The sequence below is a fragment of the Heptranchias perlo genome, chromosome 7 (assembly GCF_035084215.1).
Source record: "Heptranchias perlo isolate sHepPer1 chromosome 7, sHepPer1.hap1, whole genome shotgun sequence".
Classification (NCBI taxonomy): Eukaryota; Metazoa; Chordata; class Chondrichthyes; order Hexanchiformes; family Hexanchidae; genus Heptranchias; species Heptranchias perlo.
The window spans coordinates 23,633,902-23,660,270 of NC_090331.1; the positions used below are offsets into that span (position 1 = coordinate 23,633,902).

General features: G+C 40.9%; 1 long non-coding RNA gene across 1 annotated transcript in view; it reads right to left on the bottom strand.

The window, feature by feature from the left end:
• Positions 1–4,319: 4,319 nt before the first annotated feature.
• The window catches only part of LOC137323272 (uncharacterized), a 72,511-nt gene continuing 50,461 nt past the window's right edge, over positions 4,320–26,369 (bottom strand). The window contains exon 3 of the long non-coding RNA XR_010963327.1: positions 4,320–4,416. This is a non-coding gene — a long non-coding RNA (uncharacterized lncRNA). The remainder of the gene's footprint in view (positions 4,417–26,369) is intronic.

Consider the following 26,369-nt stretch of genomic DNA (forward strand, 5'->3'; position numbering starts at 1 on the left):
AAGCAGGACAATTACCACAAGCAGTCATTAAAGTCTAAGTGAAAGCAAAAAAGAAAATCAGTGCAGAAATGGCCTCAAAACTGTTGAATCAATCTTCTAATTAAGCATTTTAACCTTACTTCCTCATATAGCTCAGCAGTGAGGTACCCTGGCTGCCTATTATATCACAATCTGGTGCTGTCCTGGTATATTGTGTGAGAATGATGCCAGAGGCTCCTGTATTATTTAAATATTATAGAGCCTATTTCAGGCAGGAGGTTCCACCGATCATTCCAAGCCCTAATGGAAGATCAAGCCGCAGGCAAAATGGGTGTGATATTCGCCAATTTTTACTCCCTGTTACACTCTGACTGCACCTATTTCCAGGCTGTAGTAGAAAATATATTCAGCCCCAGTGAATCATGCACTTAGCCCCACTCTCAGTCTACCCTAAGCCCCATTCTCAGGCCATACTGACCACACATGGTGTATCGTAGCATAATTCAAACTATTCTCATCACTATGGAAACTATAACTTGTGTTGCCTGCAGCATTTCCAAATCTGGCTGGATTATGTTATGATTTCATTTATTAAGGATTATTTTCCCAGCAGTTTCCTTTTTAGAGTCCTGAACATTATTAACTGAACCAATGCCGCAATGATAATAATTATGATTGAGGATGCCGCAGTTCTACTGTTTGAAACTCCCTCCCTAAACCTCTCAACCTCACTACTTCTTTCTCCACCTTTAAAAGCCTCCTGAAAAAATGGCCCTAAATGTCCTCAATATCCGTTGCGCCATTTTTGCACCACTGTGGCATCGGTACGTTACGCCATTCACCAGCAGAGAGAGTTGCACGCAACTTTCCTGGCTAAGTTCATTTGCATATGAAATAGTGTGATTTCTGGCGTAATTGCATTGGAAAAGTCCAATGAGCAGCTTAGAACCAAAACGCGCAACCTCTGTACTCTGTAAATACTGTAGTCTTCATTAGAGCACTTATGGACAGCAAGGGTTCTTTCCTCGACCCTTCTGCATTTACCCACTCAGGGAGCTTGGGCGGGCAGATTGTCAAAGCTGCCAAAAAGAGCGAGGCAACTCTCGTCTAGCACAGTAACGGCACATAAACCGCGTAATCCACTAAACAAGAGTATCCGCGATCCGTTTTAGCACAATAACAGTGTAAGTGCTGAAGATAGTGAGGAAATTCAGGGCCAATATCTTATCATCAAGCCTTCGATAAACTCAACTCCCCATGAAGGTTGAACAGCCATTCCTCTCCTTCTCTGTTGCGAAGTTTTTTTATGGTAACAGTGCAATGTAAATGTTAACTGTTATTATTACAAGAATATATTTTATTTTATGAAAGAGAAAATAATTTATATTAGGAAATGAGAGACAATAAGCACGTAATGCAAGGACAATTCCCAGACAAAGGTTAATGGCAGGAGATGGTTGTATTCCCCTACCTAACATTTAGTATAGTGTCGAGGACAGGTTGGGTTAGGTCTGAGTCAAGAGCACTGCATTCTCTTCCAAAATCTCCCCTCGCAGTGAACCTCAAGAAATCCAGAAGGGGGCTTTGCACAGATATGAAAATTCTGCTCATTTTCTTATGGCAATAAAAAAACTGACAAATAAGTGTTAATAATTGCCAAATTTAGGGCAGTGCTGTGAACTTAAGTCCTTTCCAAAGTGAATGAAAATTGTCAAATTTATTTTAATTAAAGACCCTGAGAAAGAGGAACAGTGTATTCAATTTATCTGGCCTGGATTCAAACCTAGGCCCCCAAGGTGATAGGAGTATTTGACATACTGTGACCCACTTCAAGTTGTAATGAATATTTGAAACAGCCTCTTTGTGAGCAGATTTTTTTTTCCGTTAACAGCATTTGAAAATAATCTATCATGAAATTTAAGATTTCCAGTGAGCACATTCTTGTCATAGACTGATATCTCCATCCTACGTTACCACATCAATAATATTCATCAAAATATCAGAACACAGCACTTAAAGAAAAGGTGCACCTAATGGAATAAAATTAATGTATATTAATGATGTATGAATAGGCTAAGGGGGCCTTGCAACCCAAAAGTTTTCTTTATTTGTGCCCCAATGAATGTCCCCTCCAAATCTTTTGATGTTGTGTAAAACTGTCTTATCCATTTGAATATGAGGTGTCAACCGCCTCTGAGACCTCACAAACTCCATTACCATAAACCTTGCAGTGTTACGTCGATGAGTTTTGTGTTTATTTCCATCCTGTAGCAACAAAGCCTAAAACTGACATTGTTTAAAGGTCTGATAACAATTCTATAATGGTTCTGTCAGAGCTGGTTTGCCATTCATTTGGATTCTGTGAGGAGTGGATCTGAGCTACCTCTTTAAAAACTGACTCGCAAATGAACACATTCCAAGTGACCAAACTGGCTCTGACAGTGATGCATGGATTTTTATATGAGTACTGAAAACTGATGGATTTGTGATCTTATAAATGCTAAGAACTAATGCACATAATTATATTGTGCATTTGAAATCTATAGCTGGGCATCTTATTACAATATCATTAAGCTAAATGCTCAAAAGATATAACTTGTATGATTTTCTCAGAGTAGATGCCAGAGTTTCTTTTTTTTTCTACTTGAATAGAAATTATCTCATATCCTGTGGAAAACAAATGATCCTCAATTATGAATTAGCACCGGGAAATCAGCCCAACTAGAACTGTCACCTCAAATATAACAATCTATTTTCTCTTTACATTGCAGAATAGTTTAAATAATGCTGAAAATATAAAACGCTGGAAGAATTAAATATTTTCTATAATATTAAAAGCTCTATCTTTGTATGTTTGAAATATTGTAGTGAGCTTGAAATGTTTCTGACTGGTCTGTGGCATTTTCTGGTTTGCATGGACCAATCAGATTTCATAATAAGGTATAAGGCAATCGTTCCTTAAAAATTTGCAACTTTTATCTTTAGTTTTCTGTTTTTAAACTATTTTAGCTTTTTTTCTTATTTTTCAAAATTATTTTTTCTCACATGGACAGGCTCTCTGCTCTGTCTGCCTACAAGCTCTTCTCTTTACACAGGTCTTGGATGCTATGTCTGACCAGACCTGACCGACCTAATCCAACCCCTGACTTTGTGTTTTTACCTGATCCAACCTGGTATTTTTCTGCCCACATGATACTGAAAGACATATTGCTTCTTGGATGACAGAATTCAGCCCAACTGCCTCTTTTTTTCCTTCTTGCCTGATCAGAATTCAGTGGGGGCGATTACAGAGGTTCCTCTTTCTGCAACAACAAACTGAGAATGATTAGCCCATTCATGTAATTTTCAAAATACTCCAGAGCTGTCAATAAAATGAATGCTGCAGTCACAAGATACTTATGGATGAGGAAGGTAGGCACCATCACCAATTGAGAGGACTCTGCACATCTTCTATGATCAGGTGACTTTCTCTCCAATTTTCCTCATCCTTCCTGTGAGGGAGTACCTGGCCTCTGTTCAATGTTTCCCCACAGTAACATGAATGACATACCCAAATGTGTGCAGTACATTGACTTGAATACATGAAGACAGTTCAGTTTCTAATCCCAGTCTCAACTGTTATTCAAACTTGATTCTCTTCAATACATGAGTCTCGCCAACTCTATTACATCATCAAATGCAGCACTTAACAGAAACAAAGCACCATATCCTAGGGAGCAGAGGAGGAAAAGCTGGCATAACTCATCTGGTCCTATTAGATATGAGCTCTGAAATTAATTTTAATGTTGAAGTCGGCTGAATCAAGCTCAATAAGAAATAACATTGCTGTTGCCTGAGCTGTTGCATTAGAGAATGCAAGGAGTGACTGACCGGTAAATGTTGATTTTATGTTATTGTACCAACTTTATTTAATTTTTTGTTATTTTGTGCTCCTAACCTGCAGCTCCAGCCATGGTAGTCTGACAGTTGTGTATCTGTGTCATCTATTTCTCTAGCTGGTCTAGGTTGTTGCATCCATCCATTTTCCAAGCCATCTATGCAACCACTCTTCCTGAACCCTATACACATTAAGTTTTAATTTGAAGGAAAGCTACCCACACTTTAACACTCTGACACTACCGGAACTCAGTGATAATTCAAAATATATTCTCACACCACAAAGAAATTGCATTGATAATGCAACAATGGAGGAGCTTAGAGGATCTCTCTTTCTGATTGGAAGAGGCAGCCTTTAAGGAAAATGGTGCCCACTTAAATAGTACACATCTAATAGAGAAATAAAAGGTCTAAGTTTAGAACAGTATAAGTGGTATTGCAAACCTCTGAGAAACAATTAGAAGGATTACATCATTATCTTGTGCAAGTGGCTTATGCTGAAAACTGGTCTACTGTGTTTCTCTGGACATCTTGGTAGGGTGTTCAACAGGATTTTCTTTACTAAAAAGTTCAAAAAAAGAGTTTATATAGTAAGTTGTTTGTCATCTATCAATGCTAAACTTCTGCTTGATTTGCTAATTTCTTTCTAAATGTGTTATGTTGAAAGAAAATAGACAAATAGTTTTCACTCTAAAGTATCCCAGAGAAACAAATATGAAGATAAATTACAAACAACATTAATCACAAATTTAAAAGCCCGTTCTCTGTTTCGTTCTATTATCAAAAAAGAAGACAAATCTGCTTAATGTGTCATACTAACCTGATAAATAACAAAATGTACTGTTTAAACCAATTGATTATTTAATAAAATATATTTATCTTCAGCCTTTCTGACTGTAATTCATGATTTTTGTCTGTACCATCAATTATATGTATCTTTTGCAACATATCAATTAAATGATTAATCACAGATCTTCCAACATTGTCTTAGTTTTGGAGAAGCTTTTAGTACCTTCAAAGGATAACCCTTTTAAAGTGTCTATTCAGAAGGTTACAATTGGGATTGAATAAAAGAAGACACTCTGTGAAAAACTGCATTTGGGTCAATGGTCCTTGTATGATTCTCTAAGAAGATAAAGTACAGAATGAGAAAATGCCATTCAACCTATTTAGAACACTCCTTTCAATGGACGTTTTTTCCCTTCATATAGACTCTCTGTAATCCAATACTAAAAATTACTTTACTGAAGACATGATAATAGAATGTTTCTATTAACAATTGAGAAAGAGAAGGAACTTACATTTGTACATCACCTTAGCACATCTCCCTGAAATGTCCCATTGTACTTCACATACAATAGCTGGGGTTTTCAGCTTCTGCGCTCTCAAGCCATAATGAAAAACATAGGCAGAAGTGGAGAATAGTCACTGTTGCTACGTAGACGAATGAGGCAGCCATTTTGCACATAGCAAGATCCCACAAACAGTAATGATATGAATGGTCAGTTAGTCTCTTCTTTGATGAAATAAAAAAACCTTAAACCATTACATTAACTCCCATTTAATTAATATGATAAGCAATACATTTCTGACAGGTGCAAACCTATTATTCAGATTCTGCATCACATATGTGCTGCATAGCTGGTGTAATCAATTAAAAAATGAATTAAGATGCAATATTATACAGTGTCAGCTGTGGCTCAGTGGGTAGCACTCTCGCCTCTAAGTTAGAAGGTTGTGGGTTTAATTTCCACTCGAGCGACTTGCGCACAAAATCTAGGCTGACACTCCAGTGCACTGTCAGAGATGCCATCTTTCAGATGAGATGTTAAACCGTGGCCCCGTCTGCCCTCTCAGTTGGACGTGAAAGATCCCATGGCACTATTTCGAAGAAGAACAGGGGAGTTCTCCTCGGTGTCCTGGCCAATATTTATCCCTCAACCAACATCACTAAAGCAGATTATCTGGTCATTATCAATTGCTGTTTGTGGGACGTTGCTGTTTGCAAATTGGCTGCCGTGTTTCCTACATTACAACAATGACTACAATTCAAAAGTAATTCATTGGCTGTAAAGTGCTTTGGGACGTCCTGAGGTCGTGAAAGGCGCTATACAAATGCAAGTCTTTCTTTTCTAAAATAGTTAACGGTTAATGCAAGTTATTTTTTATTGTATCAAAAGTATACTAGGGGCTCAATTTTCAAAGTGAAAAACGGGTGGGTTGGGGGTGGGGGGCATTGAAAATTGCCACTATTTCAGACCCACCCCCCCAACCCACTTCCAACCCGCCCATTTCCGGTTTTCACCGGGGCGGGAAGAGGGGCGGGCGACCAACCCGCTCCCAGGAGGCGGGTCGAGCCTTAAAACCTTTCAAGGAGGCTTCAGGCTTCCATTTTTCTGGACTTCTTGATTTCAACCCCCGGGGGGAGAGGGGATTCCCAGGCCTTCTGTTTTATGCCTCGTGAAAGGAGGCGAGAAGGCCTGAGACTAACAGGTAGGTGCCTGCACAGCTTGTAGAGGCTTGAGTGCTTTCCCCAGGCCCAACAAGCCTACCTGCACCGAACCCCTCCCCCACAATCGTGGACACCCGACCCCTGATCGCAGAACCCCACGATCGCGGAACCCTGATCCCTGACCCCGATCCTACCCCCCGACCCCCAGCCCCGATCCTCAGCCCCCCACTCTGATGCTCCGCCCCAGACCCAGGTTGTCCCCCTCAACGATAGCGGACCCCCGCGATGACCCCTGATCCCGACAACCCCCCCGTGACTGACCCTCGATCCCTCCCCCCATGACTCATGACCCCTGTGCCAACCTATAACCACGTATGCCAACCTACGTGCACCCATGCCCCCATACCCACCCATGCCCCCATGCACACCTGTGCCCCCATGCCCACCCGTGCCCTCCCCCATGCCCACACATGCCCCCCCTCCCATTCATACAAACAATGACTTACCTGCAGACTCACCTGAACACGCCCTCTCCACGTCCGACTGAGACCAGCCTGTCAATCAGGCCAGTCAGTCAGACGGGAAACCAACAAAAAGAAATAAAAGACGACCTTTATGTCAAAATCGTAAGGACGTCCAGGAAACCCGTAATAATAGGTTTCCCGTCCTCAATTTGATCCCCCCGCCCCCTTCCCGGCTCGGTTTTAAAATTGAGCTCTAGGACTTTAGTGGCAAATTTGAATTAATGAGACAATCTTTCAACAGAGCATAAGAGAGGGGAAGAATCACATAAGAATATAAAAAACATCAAACGTGAAAAAGGTCGTTCAGTCCATTGAACCTGTTGTAAACATATTCACCCAACAGCAACTGATTGTACAATCCAACTGTTATTGATACAAAATGTACAAAGTAAATTATTTAATTATGTATATTTGGGGATACCTTGTATGGTACGTGTTCTTTTATTTCCATGAGCTACTATGTGTAGTTCTGCAATATTACATCAGATGTACATTTACAAAGCTGCAATATAAAAATCTTGTCCCTCATACCTATGATTGAAAAGCCATTCATATTTGATTGTAATGGTATTTCAAGTTGATTTGCATAGGTTCCAGCCTAAATTTCTCAACTAATTCATCAAAAAATTCATAACTCAGAGAGGATAGAACTCCTGGTCCGAGATGGATTGCATCATCTTGCATATTATAAGAAGTTAGGGAAGAGATAGCAGAAGCTCTATTACATTTTTCATTATTTGTTCATGGGATGTGGGCGTCGCTGGCAAGGCCAGCATTTATTGCCCATCCCTAATTGCCCTTGAGAAGGTGGTGGTGAGCTGCCTTCTTGAACCGCTGCAGTCCGTGTGGTGAAGGTTCTCCCACGGTGCTGTGAGGTAGGGAGTTCCAGGATTTTGAACCAGCGACGATGAAGGAACAGCGATATATTTCCAAGTTGGGATGGTGTGTGACTTGGAGGGGAACGTGCAGGTGGTGTTGTTCCCATGTGCCTGCTAAGTGGTAGTGGTCATGGGTTTGGGAGGTGCTGTCGAAGAAGCCTTGGCGAGTTGCTGCAGTGCATCCTGTAGATGGTACACACTGCAGCCACAGTGCGCCGGTGGTGAAGGAATTGAATGTTTAGGGTGGTGGATAGGGTGCCAATTAAGCAATTAAGCCAATCCCTATGCTTTGTCCTGGAAGGTGTTGAGCTTCTTGAGTGTTGTTGTAGCTGCACTCATCCAGGCAAGTGGAGACTATTCCATCACTCTCCTGACTTGTGCCTTGTAGATGGTTGAAAGGCTTTGGGGAGTCAGGAGGTGAGTCACTCGCTGCAGAATACCCAGCATCTGACCTGCTCTTGTAGCCATAGTATTTATGTGGCTGGTCCAGTTAAGTTTCTTGTCAATGGTGACCCCCAGGATGTTGATGGGGGGGGGATTTGGCAATGGTAATGCCATTGAATGTCAAGGGGAGGTAGTTAGACTCTCTCTTGTTGGAGATGGTCACTTGTCTGGTGCGAATGTTACTTGCCACTTATCAGCCCAAGCCTGGATGTTGTCCAGGTATTGCTGCATGCGGGCACGGACTGCTTCATTATCTGTGGGGTTGCGAATGGAACTGAACACTGTGCAATCATCAGCGAACATCCCCATTTTTGACCTTATGATGGAGAGAAGGTCATTGATGAAGCAGCTGAAGATGATTGGGCCTAGGACACTGCCCTGAGGAACTCCTGCAGCAATGTCCTGGGGCTGAGATGATTGGCCCCCAACAACCACTACCATCTTCCTTTGTGCTAGGTATGACTCCAGCCACTGGAGAGTTTTCCCGCTGATTACCATTGACTTCAATTTTACTAGGGCTCCTTGGTGCCACACTCGGTCAAATGCTGCCTTGATGTCAAGGGCAGTTACTTTCACCTCACCTCTGGAATTGAGCTCTTTTGTCCATGTTTGGACAAGTCTGTAATGAGGTCTGGAGCCGAGTGGTCCTGGCGGAGCATCGGTGAGCAGTTTATTGGTGAGTACGTGCCACTTGATAGCATCTTACATCACTTTGCTGATGATTGAGAGTAGACTGATGGGGCAGTAATTGGCCGGATTGGATTTGTCCTGCTTTTTGTGGACAGGACATAACTGGGCAATTTTCCACAGAAGGCAATCTAGCATAGAAAAATTCATTAGAAAAGGGAATAGTGCCAGAGGACTGGTGGACAGCTGATATTCTATCTCCCTTTTTAAATATAAGAATAATAAGTTCAGGAACTATTGACCAGTTAGCTTAATGTCTGTAGTAGGAAAGATAATGGAATCTTTACTCATAGATGCAATGGAAAAACATCTAGAAAATGAAACTACAATAAAGAATAGTCAGCATGGATCTCAGAAGGGAAAGTCATGCTTGACCAAGCTTATTAATTTCTTTGAAGAAGTAGCAGAAAGAGTAGACAAGGCTAATGTAGTAGATGTAACATATTTGAATTTTCAAAAGGTCTTCGATAAGGTATCGCATTGTAGATTCATAACTAAGTTCAGGGCATGTGGAGTCGGGGAACAGGTAGCAGAATGGATAGCAAGTTGGCTACAAAACAGAAAACAGAGAGTAGGGGTTAAGAATAGCTAGTCAGACTGGCAAAAGATGGGAAATGGTGTTCCACAGGGATCGGTGCTGGGACCACTGTTCTTCACAATTTATATTAACAATTTGGACTTGGGAATCAGAAGCACAATTTCAAAATTTGCGGACGACTCCAAATTGGGGGGTGTAGTTAACACAAAGGAAGAATGTGTCAAAATGCAAAAAGACATTAATAAACTTGCTGAATGGGTGTGTAATTGTCAAATGAATTTCAATATAGATAAGTGTGAGGTGGTGCATTTTGGTAAGAGGAATAAGGAGGCCACATACGTGGATAATAAGAGTCTAAATGGGGTAGAGGAGCAAAGGGATCTTGGGCTACAGACACACAGATCACTAAAAGTAGAGATGCAGGTTAATAAGGCCATAAAAAAAGCAAACCAAACACTGGGGTTCATATCTAGAGGGACAGAATTGAAAAGCAGAAAAGTTATGTCAAACTTGTAAAGGACCTTGGTTAGACCACACTTGGAATACTGTGAACAGTTATAGTCTCCATATTATAAAAAGGATATAGAGGCCTTGGAGAGGGTGCAAAAAAGATTCACAAGGATGATACCAGAACTGAGAGGATATACTTATCAGGAAAGGCTGAACAGGCAGGGGCTTTTTTCTCTAGAAAATAGAAGGCTGACGGATGACCTGATAGAGGTCTTTAAGATAATAGAGAAAATGCTTCCACTTATGGGGTGAGTCCAAAACTATAGGACATAAAAATTAGATAGTGACTAATAAATCCAATAGGAGATTCAGGAGAAACTTCTATACCCAAAGAGTGGTAAGAATGTGGAACGCACTACCACAAGGAGTAGTTGAGGCAAACAGCATAAATACATTTAAAGGGAAGTTAGATAAGCACACAAGGATGAAAGGAATAGAAAGGTATGCTGATAGGGTTAGATGAAGTAGGGAGGAAGGAGGCTCATGTAAAGCATAAACGCCGGCATAGACCAGTTGGGTCGAATGGCCTGTTTCTGCACTGTAGACTCAATGTAACTCAATGTAAGTAGTCTCCATGGCACAGTAGCCCTGTCCAAACATATTTACAATAAAACGTATGAGCGCACCTCATCTTGCTGCAGTTTTATCTCTCCTCTTTCTGCTGTAGCAGTCAGGGTTTTCACTTGATTTAAGTAAAAGATGTGTGATTTGGTGTTTTAGTTGAAATGGATCATTGCAGTTCTGTAGCTGAGTAAATGTCAATGTGCCAAGTCCAATCCCAGTGGGATCGTAGACTGAGTTCCAATGTTTGGTTTGCAGATGAAGAAAATTCATTACATTAAAAATCTTAATAAATAATGCGTCACGTTAAAAGAGATGGAAGTAAATGGAGATAAACAAACTTCAATTTTAATAAAACAGATTTTAGGTGTTTTGGGTTTAACCGGACAGAATTTTTTTGACTGTCTAATGAAAGGAATATAGTACAAATCCCTGAGCTGGATTGTGCTGGGTGGTTTAGTTAGTTAGCTTAGGGAACCTTTTCTGATCTGTTTGATTTCCTGCTGTGCTCTCAGTTTCTTTCTGTGAACCATCACGGAAGGGTATTTGTATCTCATGCCACAGGGACTGTGTCAATTGACCTATTCATTCACCATGGTGGAACATGTTAGTCTTCCTTGCAACCATAGAAAAAAACATTTAAAAATAAAATAAGCCATTATGAAGCTTTCCTGATGCCTTACTAGGTAAATATACTGCATAATGTGATACAAAGCCATTAAGGTCAGAAAGCCTCAGGTTAGATCGGCAGATGGTGCTGAGTTAATTCAACTCAGAGGGAGCAGCAATCGAAGTGCTACAATTGGTCTCTGCACCACTGGGCTATGGAGGGGAAAGAAACAGCCGGAGGTGCCACCTCTAAGAGATATTTTGTGATGCCCAACTGGAAAGTATATGTATGGACACTGGCTAAGGTCAGGGTTAGGCTTGGCTATGATGCCTACTGTGTTCAAGTAATCCACTGACACCAGACTCGCACATGAAGGACAGCTGGTTCCTACCCAACTCTACCCCACCAGGAATCAGTGTCTTCAGGAGAGGAAGGAAGAAAATTGGAGGAGAGAGGCAAATGGGGAGAAGAGAAACAAACTACCATGTAAACAGAATATTATACTGGTCCTGATATTATATGGCATTTGTATAATTTGTGGCCTTGACTGGTCATAACATGATTTTTGATGCTCATGTATTATTTGTTGGAGCTGTCATCATAATACTGAATAAGTTTATACATAAATAGAAATTGAATAATTTTAGATGTGAATTTTTGTTAAGAGAATAGATTTTTTTGTCCACATTACATATTTAATCACACTTATAGCCAAAATCACATGTAGTCAGTTGTATAAAGTGTTACTTACGAAACCTAATGAACTATGGAAAGTTGAAAGTAAAATCAATACAAAACTGTTTACATTGTACAAAAGCCTTCCATCATACTTAGAAAAATGGAAGAGATTGTGTACTTATGTTCAATATTTTCCTTTTAGGTGGAGCCTTTTGATAAACATACATTGCGTTTATTTAACCGGTTTAGAATAACTATTGTTGACATCTGAAGGCCCCATCAAAAGTTCATGCTTCGGATTCAAGAGTGAATGTGGAAATGGTAAGACAGACTATCACAGTCACTTTGGGTCAGTCACAAAGCGACAGTCACTGAAACGCTGGACCGCAGTAAAGCTTAAAGGCAGTGACACCAGTATTTCTGTTCATTACTGTTGTCAGGTAAAATGTATTGAATTGCTTTCACACTGCTGCTTTGATAAAAATTAATTTTGCAATAAAACTACTGCTGCTTTGTATGAATATTTAACACTAGAGGGTGCTGTGTAATTGCACCATCAACTGGTCTGAACAGTTTGCTCCTCTCCACAGTTCCCACTGACTGTATAAAAAGTTGAATTTAAAACCAGAAAATTGCAATTAAGAAATGATTAATCAGATTACTTTGGTGAAAAGATTTCCCTGTTTAAAGATCCCTTCTCTCTCTTTGTCTTGTCCCTGTCTGTCAAATTATTTCATATTTCAAAAATAAGCCATGTGAATGTAATGAATTATTTCAGCTGCTAAATCTGCAAAAACATCAGCATTTCTTCCGAAATTCCTATCAAGTGATGTATATTTATTTTGCTCAGACCGATACAGATTCCATCAGGTCTTGCGCAACTTTGCTTCAAGGGTTCTTTAATTTGTCTTAAATATTAAAAAAAAGATTGGAGCAATAAAAGGGAATGCTCAAAGTCAGAACTTTCATATTTAATATTATTCCGCTTTGACCACGGCTATGATTATTGTCTTTTATGTTCCAAAGAGATGCCATTTCCTTTTGTTGGTTTATATAGGCCAAATTTAAATGTACTAAGGTTCTCAGCTACACAATAGACCTCTTAATCCACAAACACAAAGCATTTTAAACACATTTATGCACACAACCATGCAGCAATATTGCCAAAATAGCCCACAATCCTTTTACAGGCCTTGCAAAAGCCATTGAGGATAAGGTAACGGCATTTGTTAAGAATACACAGAAGTGTTCTGAAAACACTTTAAAGGTACGTTATGGAGATCTAATTCTTAATATTTTTAAATTTGACCAAAGTTATCTAAAATATCTACGAACTTAATACAACCATTGCATCTTAAAGTCACTCCATTCTAAACACATTATCCTATGTTTCATAACTCACAATAAAATGTTTGTATAACTAGTCAGTAGATGGCTCTGCAGCTTTGAAACTAAATATACTCTAATCCACTTTGCTTCTGAGCAGTTTTAATTTCACAGTTCCATGTTAAAGTCTGATGACCCTAATCTTTCCTCTTTTTGATATCATGAAATATACCGTTCTTTAATATTTAAATTCCGTGAATATAGCTTGCAATCCTTGATTACAACTTTGTAAGAAGCTATTCAAAGTAAATTATTTAAATATTATTTAAATTATTGTCACACAATCCATGACTGACTCACCTTCTTTAAGCTGATATACGTGAGAGAATTTCTTAAGTCCAGATCGAGCAGCTATTTGCTTTACAACAAATATGCTTTTTTGTCAAAAGAAACTTTTTATTTAAGTGTTAAGGATTACATTTATAGAATAAAAAGGAAAAAACAGTGGGATTACATTCCAGATGCAATGCTTTATTGTTTATAAAATCACAAGCTGCTTATAAAACAAACGAGGGAGATAGCAGTAAAATGTAATATTTAATGCATCTAAACTAACAGAACATTGAATATCAGTGCCTCGAAAGTGAGTTGAAACTTTTGTTGCTGTAAATCTAAACAATTCTACATAGATGCAGATTTTTTTTTAAATGTGTATTAATGGACTCTGGTCTATTCACTTGATTTTAACATATTTTTGGTTTTATAGAATTTCTTGTAATACGTTTGTTCAAAAAGGTTGCTGCATTTACATTTTTTTCATATTAAATATTGTATAATTGCAAGCACTGTTTGATTTAACTGGAAATCATGCAGTGATGTGAATCAAATTATTTCAGTGTTTGAGCTTTAGAATCTGTTCTACATTTAGAGGATTTGCAAGAAACCATCAGACAGTGTTGACATGTTTATCAAGTATATCTTTTGTATGTAGCATTATGATTTAAAAGGTAATTCACAGATAGTATGGATAATCTGTTCATTCATCAACTCAGTCTGTCGATATTTCGACAAAAACATCAACATAAGAGAAATTTCAATTGCCTTCATATGGTGCTGTCACTTAATGCTGTTTTCTATAGGGGTCCTGCTGTCAAGCAAAGAATTCTGCAAATGCTGAGAGATTGTACCTAGTATTGCAGAGATGTTGAAACAGCAACATATTAATAAACTAGTGTGAAAATGTCCCATGTCAAAGAACTAGCCAAAACCAAATATCGACAAATCTACATGTATATGTATCTATATGGACAATCTTTAAAATATGCAAATGTTCCCACTGCAGTGCCTCAGACATCAATCTCGTGTAAATAGCCGCTAAAAGATAAGTTAAATTAAGTTAGTTTTGAGCATATTTTAAGTCAAGCTGTCTTCTGCATGCATGTAAAATAGAAGATGTTGCTGTGAAGTTTCTGAACAGAAAAGAAAGAGGCCTGCAACAGTCATGAGTGATAAATTAGCAATTGAGTTATACAGGTCTCTGTTGTGAGTGGAGTAAACATTGTGTTCAACATCTTCCTACACAACGTTACATTTATACAACATGTCTATCAGTTTCAGGTTATATAGCTGGAAATTTAGAATAAACTCTTTTTTAGTGAAGCCTGAATAGCGCAGTCGGTTCAGTGCCGGACTTGGAGATGGTATTGTGTTGTAGGTCAGATGTTTTTAAGGAACTGGATTAAGATTGCCCAAAACTCATTTCACAGGGCTAGCAGACTGTGAAGACATTCATCCCATCATTTGGGGCTGATTTGTACCAAAGTCCCAAAAGTGAAAGGTCAGCGTCCAGTTCATAGCACTACCTCATCATGCGAAAATGGTAGAGATACAAAGAAAAACTGCAAATACCAAAAATCTTAAATAAAAACAGAAAATTCTGAACATGCATAATAGGAATTCAACGTCTGTAAAGAGCAAAGATAGATTAACATGCCAGGTGGAAATCCTTTGTCATAATTGACAGTAGAACGGTCTGACTTAAGTTCTGACACATGGGGCATGATTTTTATTCAGAGCCAGATACCCAGCGCATGCATAGATATTCACGTGGGGAACCCAGAAGTCAAGTGAGTGCGTCGCAATCTGCGATCGCAACTCAACTGAAGGTAATTATTTTTGCTTCCGGGTTTCCTGCACGACAGCCAGGCAGAATGACAGGCTGCTTGCCTGTCGGGCGGGAAAGGAGTGTGAATCGGAGAGGAGGGAGAGATCATGGGCTGTGGACGACATCGGGGTGGGGGGGAGGCGCCTTGGAGAAGATCGGAGGCAGGGAGGTGATCGGATCGGCAGTCATATGAAGAGTCGGTGGTGGCGGGAGCCTACCATGGGGATGGGGGTCTACCATGGGATGGGGGTCTACGATGGGGGGGATCTACCATGGGTGGGGGCTACCATCGGTTGGGGGTTGGCCGGACGCGGAGGTACGATCGCGCCAGGTGACCTTGTTGGGCCTGGATGAAGCACGCCTGCTCCTCCTGCTCCACAAGCAGTGCAACAAAGGCACTCGTGGATCCAGTCCTTCTGGTCTGCTTTCACCTGATGAGAATTAGAAGCCATGGGAGACCCATGCAGGTGAGCTTAAATACGCGTCAGCTTTAGAATCCACAAAAAATTACCTATTTCAGTGAGGTACATTGCCCCTTTGACAATCTGCCCGCTGGCATTAAGTGGGGACAGGACTTCTGGGTTTCTGATGCGCGCGCATCCAAACGGGCCTGGGTTAAACCCGGAAGTTGGAGCCGGGTTGCGGTCCTGTTCAAAAAACTGTAATTTTTACCCCCACCCGCCCTCAACCCACCCATTCTTTCAGGTTAAAATTACCCCCTGAAATGTGATTCCATCTTCTCTCTTTACAGATATTGATGGACCTGCTATGCATTCCCAGCACTTTCTGTTTTTGTGATAAAGCAGTTCTGATTAGGCTGTTGTCTCATGTATGTAAAATGAATGGCATATTCTGTTCACTTTTATCATATTGGTCGCAGTGTTGTATAAGGTTGAATATTACATTGTTAGTTAAAATTACAATACAGAAATGTCCTTGAACTCATGTTGAAGCTGATATAGGCCCAGATTTTTCTGGGGACTTGTGCCATTGTAATGGCGCATCTATGGCATAGGGACTCGTGAAGGGCAATTATGGAGTAAGTGTCTACCACCATTAAATACGCTCCTCCATATTTTCCTGGAACATTTGTGCTGCTTTGCCATTACCCTCACCGAAAACTGTTAGAAATTAATTATTGTAGCTCCCATTAAAATCAATGCCAATTGCTATTTTCCTGCATTTAAGTAAATTTTTACACCGCTCCAACTTAGACTTAAAAATAATGGCACTGGTGCCCCTTGGTAACTTGGCAGTAGCATAAGTTATTGCTCCGAGATCAGTTACCTTTAAACAGTTGGCCTGACCTTGTTTGTTTAGCTCCCAGAGACCCCGACCCCTAACTGCATGCTGCCTTTTCTGCAGGTGTTACATTGCAACTCCACTCAAGTTTCTAACAAAATCGGATGCCACGAGAGTTTAAAAATCAGAATAATTAAATCATAAAAAATCTGAAACACATGACACTAAGCACATGAGGGAGAAAGGAATAGAAGAATGTATTGATAGGGTGAGATGAAGTAAGGTGAGAGGAGGCTCGTGTGGAGCATTAACACTGGCATGGACTTGTTGGGCTGAATAGACTGTTTCTGTGCTGTAAATATTATGTAATTCTATGATCAGTGACTCTGATTTCCTCCTGAACCTGTTCTTCAGGAATAACATCAAGGTGCTTCCTGAGAACAATAGAGGCTGTTATTTTATAGACCGGATGGATTCCTCTTCAGGTATGTTTTTGAATTATCTCCGAGGCAAGCAGCTGCTCCTACCTGACCAGTTTCCGGCGAAGGAGAGGATGCTGAGAGAGGCTGAGTACTTCCAGGTCAGCAAGCTGATCAAATAGATTTGTTGAATTGCTGCAATAAAATGGCCGCTCTGCTTCCAATTCCCCACAGGCTCACTGCGTTGTATTCTAATTTGAAAAGTTAATGACGCCGAGATCAGTATGCTAGACGGCTAAATTTACGGTGTATGACGTTGAGCTCGGCCGATGCAGGAATTTCTGAGCCATTCATTTTATTGCATGCAGTTGGTGTAATGATAAACGACCAATACTGTGCTCACCGGCTCACCATAAATCGGGCCTTGCCAAATTAGCTTGACATCAGCTAATTAATCAGGAGTGACTAATAAACACATTTGGCGAGAATAGTTTCAGAATAAGAAAAATAAATAATTTATTGCCCTGCTATGTGGTCAAGGAACTGCAAAGGTGATTTTGTAACATCCACACTTGTGATGTCATAAAAGCATAGAAAAATTATAGCCTAGATATTGCTGTTTGCGATATTAGTTTAATGTGTTTGCATGACATCAATCGATCTAGTATTTGAACGTTGGCATTTACCCATTTAAAATAAAATAGATAGATTAAGACCTCTGTTACAATAGTGCACAGAGAAATATTGTGACTATGTTTGTTCTCAGAATGTATGCAACATTGGCAGGACTGCATTTATTTGTAGAACCCTGGTTGCCATGACGAGATGGTGGTGGGCCTTCTTGCTTAATAGCCATTGTTTTGACAATTAAATGGCCTGCTAGGCCACTTCAGAGTGCATTAAGAGTCAACTACACCCCATGAATACATTAACCATTTGTATTCTAACAGTAATTTTAGGCTATAATATTAAATAGATGGCATAAAATGGGGCATGCCATGACAAATAGAGCAATTTAATAGACATGGCTAAACTCCTGGATGGGTGCTGTAGTGAAATTGTAAACTTGCTTTCATATAAACACCTTTATGATTTCACTAAACCTATGGCATGGTGACTCCTCCACGACGACTGGTGAAGCTGAGCAGTATTTCACTTGTTGGGTTGTCATTCGTGAGTTATCTAGTAAGTTATTTAGCATATATGCTGCTGATTGTGGCATATCCTCTCCATAAGTGATATAGTTTAGATAGAATATCATATTTAGCCATTTATTCAGCCGTATTTATTATAAACTGATATAGTTGGAATAAAAAATATAGCCACTTCAGTGTGTCCGATTTAGAATATGAAATATTACTTTTGAGACCTTATTGTATTGCAATTTTTTTTGTGTCAAAATGACATGGTTTTCATGCAAAAACTAGGCAAGTGGTATAAGACAATCTCAAGAACGTAGTCTCCCAACACTTCAACTTTGTAACACCTGCAGTAAAATTTCAACCATTGTGAAATAATCTATACCAAAAATCATAAATCTGTAATTAAAAAATAATTTTTGTGTTAGTGAAGAGGCAACTGTTATGTTAGCTTTTCGCTAATATTAAAAATGTAACTACCATTTGGATGGTGGTGACTAGGTCTCTGTGTATGTTTATAAGCACGTATGTGCAAAGTTCCGCTTGACTGTCCAAACAGTGATGCGCAGCTGGTAGTATAATTCAGCACTGCTGTTTTTAGATTGCTTTAAAGCAGGTACCAACCTCAAACTGGTACCTGCCGTATAACAGCAACATTACTCAGCAACGTTACTCTGACATTTGCCAATTTCTGAGCTTTGCAAAGCAGCAAATGTGATCATCAGTTCTGATTAATAACAGGGTGCTGGTCATTCAACCCACAATTTGTTGTGTGTCAGTGGTTTGGAGTGATTAAAACATAACCATAGAAATTTAAATCTTGGAATTAAATATCTGACCTTGTTGAGATGAATCCGTTGAAGTTTCACATCTTGAAACAACAGCATAAATGCATAATTGGTATAATTTATTAGCAATTCTGCACTAACTAATAGCAAGCATATAAAATGACTTTTTATAAACTACACTTCAAAAAGGTAATTTTCTGTTAATGAGTTGAGAATTTAATATCATAGTAGGTATAGCACAGGAGGAGGCCATTTGGCCCATTGTGCCTGTGCGGCTTTTTGAAAGAGCTATCCAATTAGTCCCATTCCCCATCCCTTTCCCCAAAGTCATGTAATTTTTTTCCCATCAAGTATTTATCTAATTCCCTTTTGAAAGTTACTATTGAATCTGCTTCCACCGCCCTTTCAGACCGTGCATTCCGGATCATAAGAACTCAATGTGTAAAAAAAATGTTTCCTCATGTTATGTATCTTAAAAATATGCGATCCTGACCTGGACCCTACCAGTGGGATCCACATACTCCCTAGTGGAGGCCGATACACCTCCAATCACTCAGTGTACTGGCCGCCACTACATTGCTGGGTCCTGACTTAGGATCAGGAGTGGGAACTCCTGGCTTAGAGAGTCTATGCCCCTGGGTCTGCTGTTAGCCTTCATTTGCCTTGAAAAGGACAGACAAATGTTCTGCCTCTTACAAGGCATTGAGGAAAACCCAGAAACTGTAGAATTATCAAAAGAGACCGTCAGAACCCCTGAGGAATTTCAGGGCCATTGTCATATATGTTGCCTCCATATCAGATATGGGGGTGCTGTCCTATACTAAAAAGGCTCTGTTTTATTCTCCATGGCACAGCTCACAAACATATGTCGGGCCTAATGTATAAAATTGGCTTTAATAAACCTGTCGGCCATTTTACAGCTGAATTACCAAACTTGTTATCACCTTAGGCCAGCTAAGTGACTTGTTAATTTCTAGATATTTCTATATATTCTTGTTAAAAAGTCATTAGTACAGGTGCGTAAAAATTAACCGTTTTCTTTCATTCTGGCATTTTCACAAAATTGCATATGATGAAATACATGTTTCATAACAGTATTTGCCCACCATTTTATTATTGGTTCATAATTAATGATGAAATAAGGACATTTAACCCTTTAATCAACAAAAGAGGAATATATGGCCCACAGTCTGGCTCACATTTGACTGATGGACCCTTGTTGCTGATGCTGGAGGAACTGAGCTCCATCAAGATTCAATGGGGGTAATTTTCACCTTCACTGCCTAGGCAGCAATGTAGTGGAGCAGATCGCCCACCCATTGTAAAATTTACCTGATATTCATCCCATTTGAGAAGAGAAGTTGGAAAGGGAGAGGTAGTTTTTAGTTCTGTAACACCTTTTCAATATATTAATGTCAAGTAAGGTACAACCATTAAATACTATGCCAGGAAAGATATTGAACCGATTTATACAGTTTGAATTTTGAGGTATATTAACTACAATTACTACGCAAGACTTTAGAATTATAATATGGAATAAAACGGATGGGTTCTCAGTTCCCCAAATTGTAAAATAACAAAAGTGCTGTGTCTACGTTATGAAGAATGTTTTGAAGTAGTCTTGTTTAAGAAGTTGGCCACGTGATTCATAGTCAGAAGATCATGTATTTATTCCAAGGATTAGGCACTAAAATCCAGGCTGGAGATGACCCAGCTGCAAATGGAAAGGGTGGATTTTGAGGATCCAGGGTAAGGTAGTCAAGTGAAACGGATGCTTTATCGTTTTCAAGCAGGTCACGATCATGGGCCCGTGGAACTGGCACCACCTGCTGTTCCACCAGCCATTTAGACTTTGATCGTGTAGGAATAGGACGTACCTTAAGCCCTAGAAAAGATCTTTGTATCTTTACTCCACTATTTCAAATCCAGTTTTATCCACTTTGGTATCATAATTAAATAGGAAGTTTGTGCATTAGATAGATAATGGGCCAGAATTTGTTGTCAAAATAATGGTGAGGCTAATGGCACTCGCCATTATTTAAGGGTAAATTGTATAGGAACTTCAAGTGAGGAGCAGATTCGCGATGAAATGTGAATATCTAAAAGTTGCTGTCCGAGTTGCACTGCTCCGCCGTTAGTTTCACGAAAACAGCATCGTGCCCTTAGCCACCCTGTTTTTTTTAGGAACTTGCTGAATTTGCCCATTAATTGTCCATTAACTATTACCAGCCTGCAGTCTCATTCCTGCAGGTTTTGACATTTTGGGGAAGATTTTAAAAATGTCAAATTTTAACATTTTTTTTTACTTTTCCTTTCTGTCCTTTTTTTTCTCTCTCTTAATCCAATCTTTCTCTCCCTTTCTTTATTTCTCTTTCTGTACCTGATTTGACATTGAATTCACCCTCTTTAATTCACCCTTTTTTTCAATCCTTCCTGTGTTTATTTCCCAATTCTTAAATCTCATTGGTTAAGGAGCTACCCTATTGGTTACCCAGTTCACTCAGGTCCCAGATGACCTGTTTCCCTCACTGCACCATTATCAGGTCGCACTTTCAGCAACTATGTGGACAAAAATGTTTTGAGCTGAAGCGTGCAGGGGCAAGTCTGGCCCAATATAATTATTCTAAACAATTTTTTTTGTTTCTGTAGAATTATTTTAATCTGGTGAAGAGTACACAAGCATTAATTCTAGGTTAAATAACTAGAATCATAGAAAGATTACGGCATGGAAGGAGGCCATTCGGCCAATTGAGTCCGTGCCAGCTCTATGCAAGAGCAATCCAGCTAGTCCCATTCCCCTGCCCTATCCTCATAGCCCTGCAATTTTTTTCCTTTCAAGTACTTATCCAGTTCCCTTTTGAAGGCCATGATTGAATCTACCTCCACCATCCCCTCGGGCAGTGCATTCCAGATCCTAACCACTCACTGCGTAAAAAGTTTTTCCTCATGTCACCTTTGGTTCTTTTGCCAATCACCTTAAATCTATGTCCTCTGGTTCTTGACCTTTCTGCCAATGGGAACAGTTTCTCTCTATCTATTCTGTCTAAACTCTTAATGATTGAATACCTTTATCAAATCTCCTCTCAACCTTCTCTGCTCTAAGGAGAACAAGCCCAGCTTCTCCAGTCTATCCGCATAACTGAAGTCACTCATCCCTGGAATCATTCTAGTAAATCTTTTCTGCACCCTCTCTAAGGCCTTCACATCTTTCCTAAAGTGCAGAGCCCAGAACTGGAAACAATACTCCAGTTGTGGTCGAACCAATCTTTTATAAGTTTCTTCATGACTTCCTTGCTTTTGTACTCTGTTCCTCTACTTCTAAAGCCCAGGATCCCATATGCTTTTTTAACCGCTTTCTCAACCTGCCCTGCCACTTTCAATGATTTGTCCACATATACCCCCAGATCACTCTGTTCCTGTACCCCTTTTAGAATTGTGCCCTCTAGTTTATATTGCCTCTCTTCGTTCTTCCTACCAAAATGCATCATTCCGCATTTTTCTGCATTAAATTTCATCTGCCACATGTCTGCCCATTTCACCAGCCTGTCTTGAAATCTATCACTATTCTCCTCACTGTTCAATACACTTCCAAATTTTGTGTAATCTGCAAATTGGGAAACTGTGCCCTGTACACCCAAGTCCAAGTCATTAATATATATCAAGAAAAGCAGTGGTCATAGTATCGACCCCTGGGGAACAACAATGTACACCTCCTTCCAGTCCAATAAACAACCTTTCACCACTACTCTCTGTTTCCTGTTACTAGCCACTTAGGATGCATCCCATCCGGATCGGGTGACTTATCTACTTTAAGTACAGGTAGTCATTCTAGTACCTTCTCTTTATCAATTTTTAGTCCATCCAGTATCTCAACTACATCTTCCTTTATTGAGACTCTGGCAGCATCTTCTTCCTTCGTAAAGACAGATGCAAAGTATTCATTTAGTACCTCGGCCATCCCCTCTGTCTCCATGAGTAGATCACCTTTTTGGTCCCTGATCGGCCCTACCCATCCTCTTACTACCTGTTTACTGTTTACATGCCTATAGAAAACTTTTGGATTTCCTTTTATGTTTGTCACCAGTCTATTCTCATATTCTCTCTTTGCCCCTCTTATTTCATTTTTCACTTCTCCTCTGAACTTTCTATGTTCAGCCTGGTTCTCACTTGTGTTATCAACCTGTCATACGTCCCTTTTTTCTGCTTCATATTACTCTCTATCCCTTTTGTCATCCAGGGAGTTCTGGCTTAAGTTGCCCTACCTTTCTCCCTCGTGGGAATATACCTAACCTGTACCTGAACCATCTCCTCCTTAAAGGCTGCCCATTGTTTAATTACAGTTTTGCCTGCCAATCTTTGATTCCAATTTAACCGAGTCAGATCTGTTCTCATCCCAATGAAATTTGCCCTTCTCTAATTGAGTATTTTCACTTTAGAATGGTCCATATCCTTTTCCATTGCTATTCCAAACCTTATGATACTCTGATCGCTGTTCCCTAAATGTTCCCCCACTGACACTTGCTCTACTTGGCCCGCCTCATTCCCAGAATTGAATCCAGCAATGCCTCCTTCCTCGTTGGGCCGGAAACGTACTAGTCAAGAAAATTCTCCTGAACACACTTCAAAAATTCCTCCCCCTCTTTGCCTCTTATAATATTATTATCCCAGTCTATATTAGGATAGTTGAAGTCCCCCGTTATCACAACTCTATGGCTTTTGCACCTCTCTGTAATTATCTCCTTCCCACTAGTTGATGGCCTATAGAATACCTCCAGGAGTGTAATGGCACCTCTATTGTTTCTTAACTCTAACCAAATAGATTCTGTCCTTGACACCTCCAGGACATCCTCTCTCTCCAGCACTGCAATATTCTCCTTAATCAATACTGCTACCCTCCCTCCTTTCTTCCATTCCCTATCTTTCCTGAACGCCTTGTATCCAAGAATATTTAGTACCCAATCCTACCCTTTCTTGAGCCAGGTCTCCGTTATTGCCACATAATATTCCCATGTGGCTAATTGCGCCTGCAGCTCACCAATCTTCTGTGAACTTCAAGTAAAGTTAAAACCCTTATTTTTTGAGGTGCTCTATTGTTTCTGAGGTCTAATCAAGTACTAAATAGACTGCGCATTGACAATGTCTCTTTTAAACTGTATTATTTTAGCAAGCGTACAGATCAATAATGTTTAAATTGTAATAAATCCTTCAAAATTATGTTATAAGCCATCAATTCTTTTCAAGCTTCTATTGAAATGTATTTTTCCTTTGAAATGTCGGCAAATGAAGTCAATCACAACCAGAGGTAGCATTTAGCGTCCTCCAAGGGCAACGCAGCATTTCCTGGTAAGACATCACTTGCAAATCACATCATCATGATAACAAAGTAATAATTGGAAGTAGCAGCTTCCGCAAAGAACTAAGATAAAAGCGCTTTGAACACAGAATGTTTTGAAGAGTGGCTGTTACAAAAAAGTTTTGGAAGATACAGGCACATAATGATTAATGGGCTCGATTTTCGGACCTCCGAGGCGGCGGGTTCGTGGCAGGGGGGCTCCGAAAATCGGGGATTCCCGGGGCGGGTCTGGAGCCCAGCTCTAACCTGCCCACTTCCGGGTTCCCCAGTGACGCGCTTAGATGCGCACGCAGCCCCTGCATGCGGGACTCCCTCCGGCAATTAAATCCATCAGGATACCACTTAAAGCAATTAAGTCGATACTTCAGATCATTTGCAGACCTGATTGACATGATATTTTAGGAGGGGCGGGATTTTCAACTCAACTGAGACTGTTTCCCGTACTGGGGGAAACACTCCCAGTTGAAATGGACGTGTTGCAGCCACCAGCCTGTGGCAGCTGCAAAGGTCCATTTGACAGGTGCGGGGGGGAGACCCTCACTCATTGCAGGAGGCCACTCTGTCACTTTGGACAAAATTTGGCCTCCACCACCCTCCGCCTAACAATAAAATTCACCAACTTGGAACCTCAATCCCAGTGTGCAGACACATTTACCTACCTTGCGGACCCCCTCAAACATACATCTTCCGGATGGGGGCCGCCATAGCTGCAGTCATGACCTCCTCGGAGGACGAACAGCATCACCAGCCTCGCAGGAGGGAGGGCAACTGCAGAGAGAGATGCGTCGCAGAAGGCACTACCCTCGCCACAGGGTCTACAGACCGAGGCTCAGCTTCCTGGACCTCTCTCAGCAGCAGCGCATATGGAGGCTCAGAGTCACTCGACATGTAGTCATGGATATCTGCAGCCTCCTTCATGCCGAGCTACTCCCGGCTGGCCCGAGCACCATCTTCTTACCTGTCGCTTTCAAAGTCACCACTGCCCTCAACAACTTCTCCTCCACATCCTTCCAGGGTGCCACCGGGGACATCGCTGACGTCTCTCAGTCGTCTGCACAAAAGAGCCCTGCAAATACACCTGCACCCACTCTGCAGTGACACAATGGGTGGCATCAGTTGTGGGTCTTCACAGTGATCCTCAGGAAAGGGCATTATTGCACAAACCAGACAAGATTTGCAAAGATGTGGCAGTAGTGGTGACAATATAATATTTTATGTGAGTTGATCAGAAATCAAATATAAGTAAAAACCATGACAAACCCTCAAACACCCTTGTGCATCCCCTTCATGCTCACGACACATTTGCCTTATGCTTCCTACTGCACATATGTGATGCAAGCCCTGTAGCTGCAGCACAGGTAGTGGCAGGTTGAGTGAGGCTGACCGTGAAAGAGATGCATCAGAGGGTGAGTATGAGATAGAGCCATGAGATTGTATGAGGATTGGCTTGAGTGGTAGTGGTGGGTTGAGTACTGGCGAGGTGAGTAAGTGCAGGTAAGATGAGGATGAGGGTTCAGTGGGTGTGAGGAGTGATGTGATAGTGTTGGCAGTGCAGAAGGAGATGGGGGGTGGGGGCAGTGATGTGGCAGATGGAGTGTAGGGGAATGAGTAAGTGTACTCACTTCGACTGACCTACTTAGGTGATTGAAGCACCTCCTGCACTGTATGCAGGTGCGCGATATGTTGGTGGTGCTGGTGACCTCCTCTGCCACCTCGAGCCAGGCCTCCGTGGTGACAGAAGCAGGCCACTTCCTCCCGTCCGCCGGGGAGAAGATCTCTGTCCTCCCCCTCCTCCTCACCCCATCCAGTAAGACCTGGAATGAGGCATCATTAAACCTGGGAGGAGCCTTTCCCCTAGGCTGCTCCATGCTGTAATTTTGCCTATTTTCTGCAGCATCAGTCAGTGGGGGATTGCCCCTTTAAATAGGGCTCCTCCAGCTGACAGCCTATGACGCGGATGCGCAGTCCACCCACTGCGCAGCTTTCCAGCGCGAAACCTGGAAGCCAAGGTAAGTACCTTCAATCAGGCTGCGATCGGGTGAAGAGCACCCCGAATTCACTGGGCGTGTTACCCACGTGCCCAGTCGATCCCCGCTGCCAACCCGCCTCCCTCCTAAAATCGAGGCCAATGGGTCATGTACTGTCATCATTGCATCACAGCATTTTGTACATTGCTAAAAAATGATTATTGCTCAAATAAA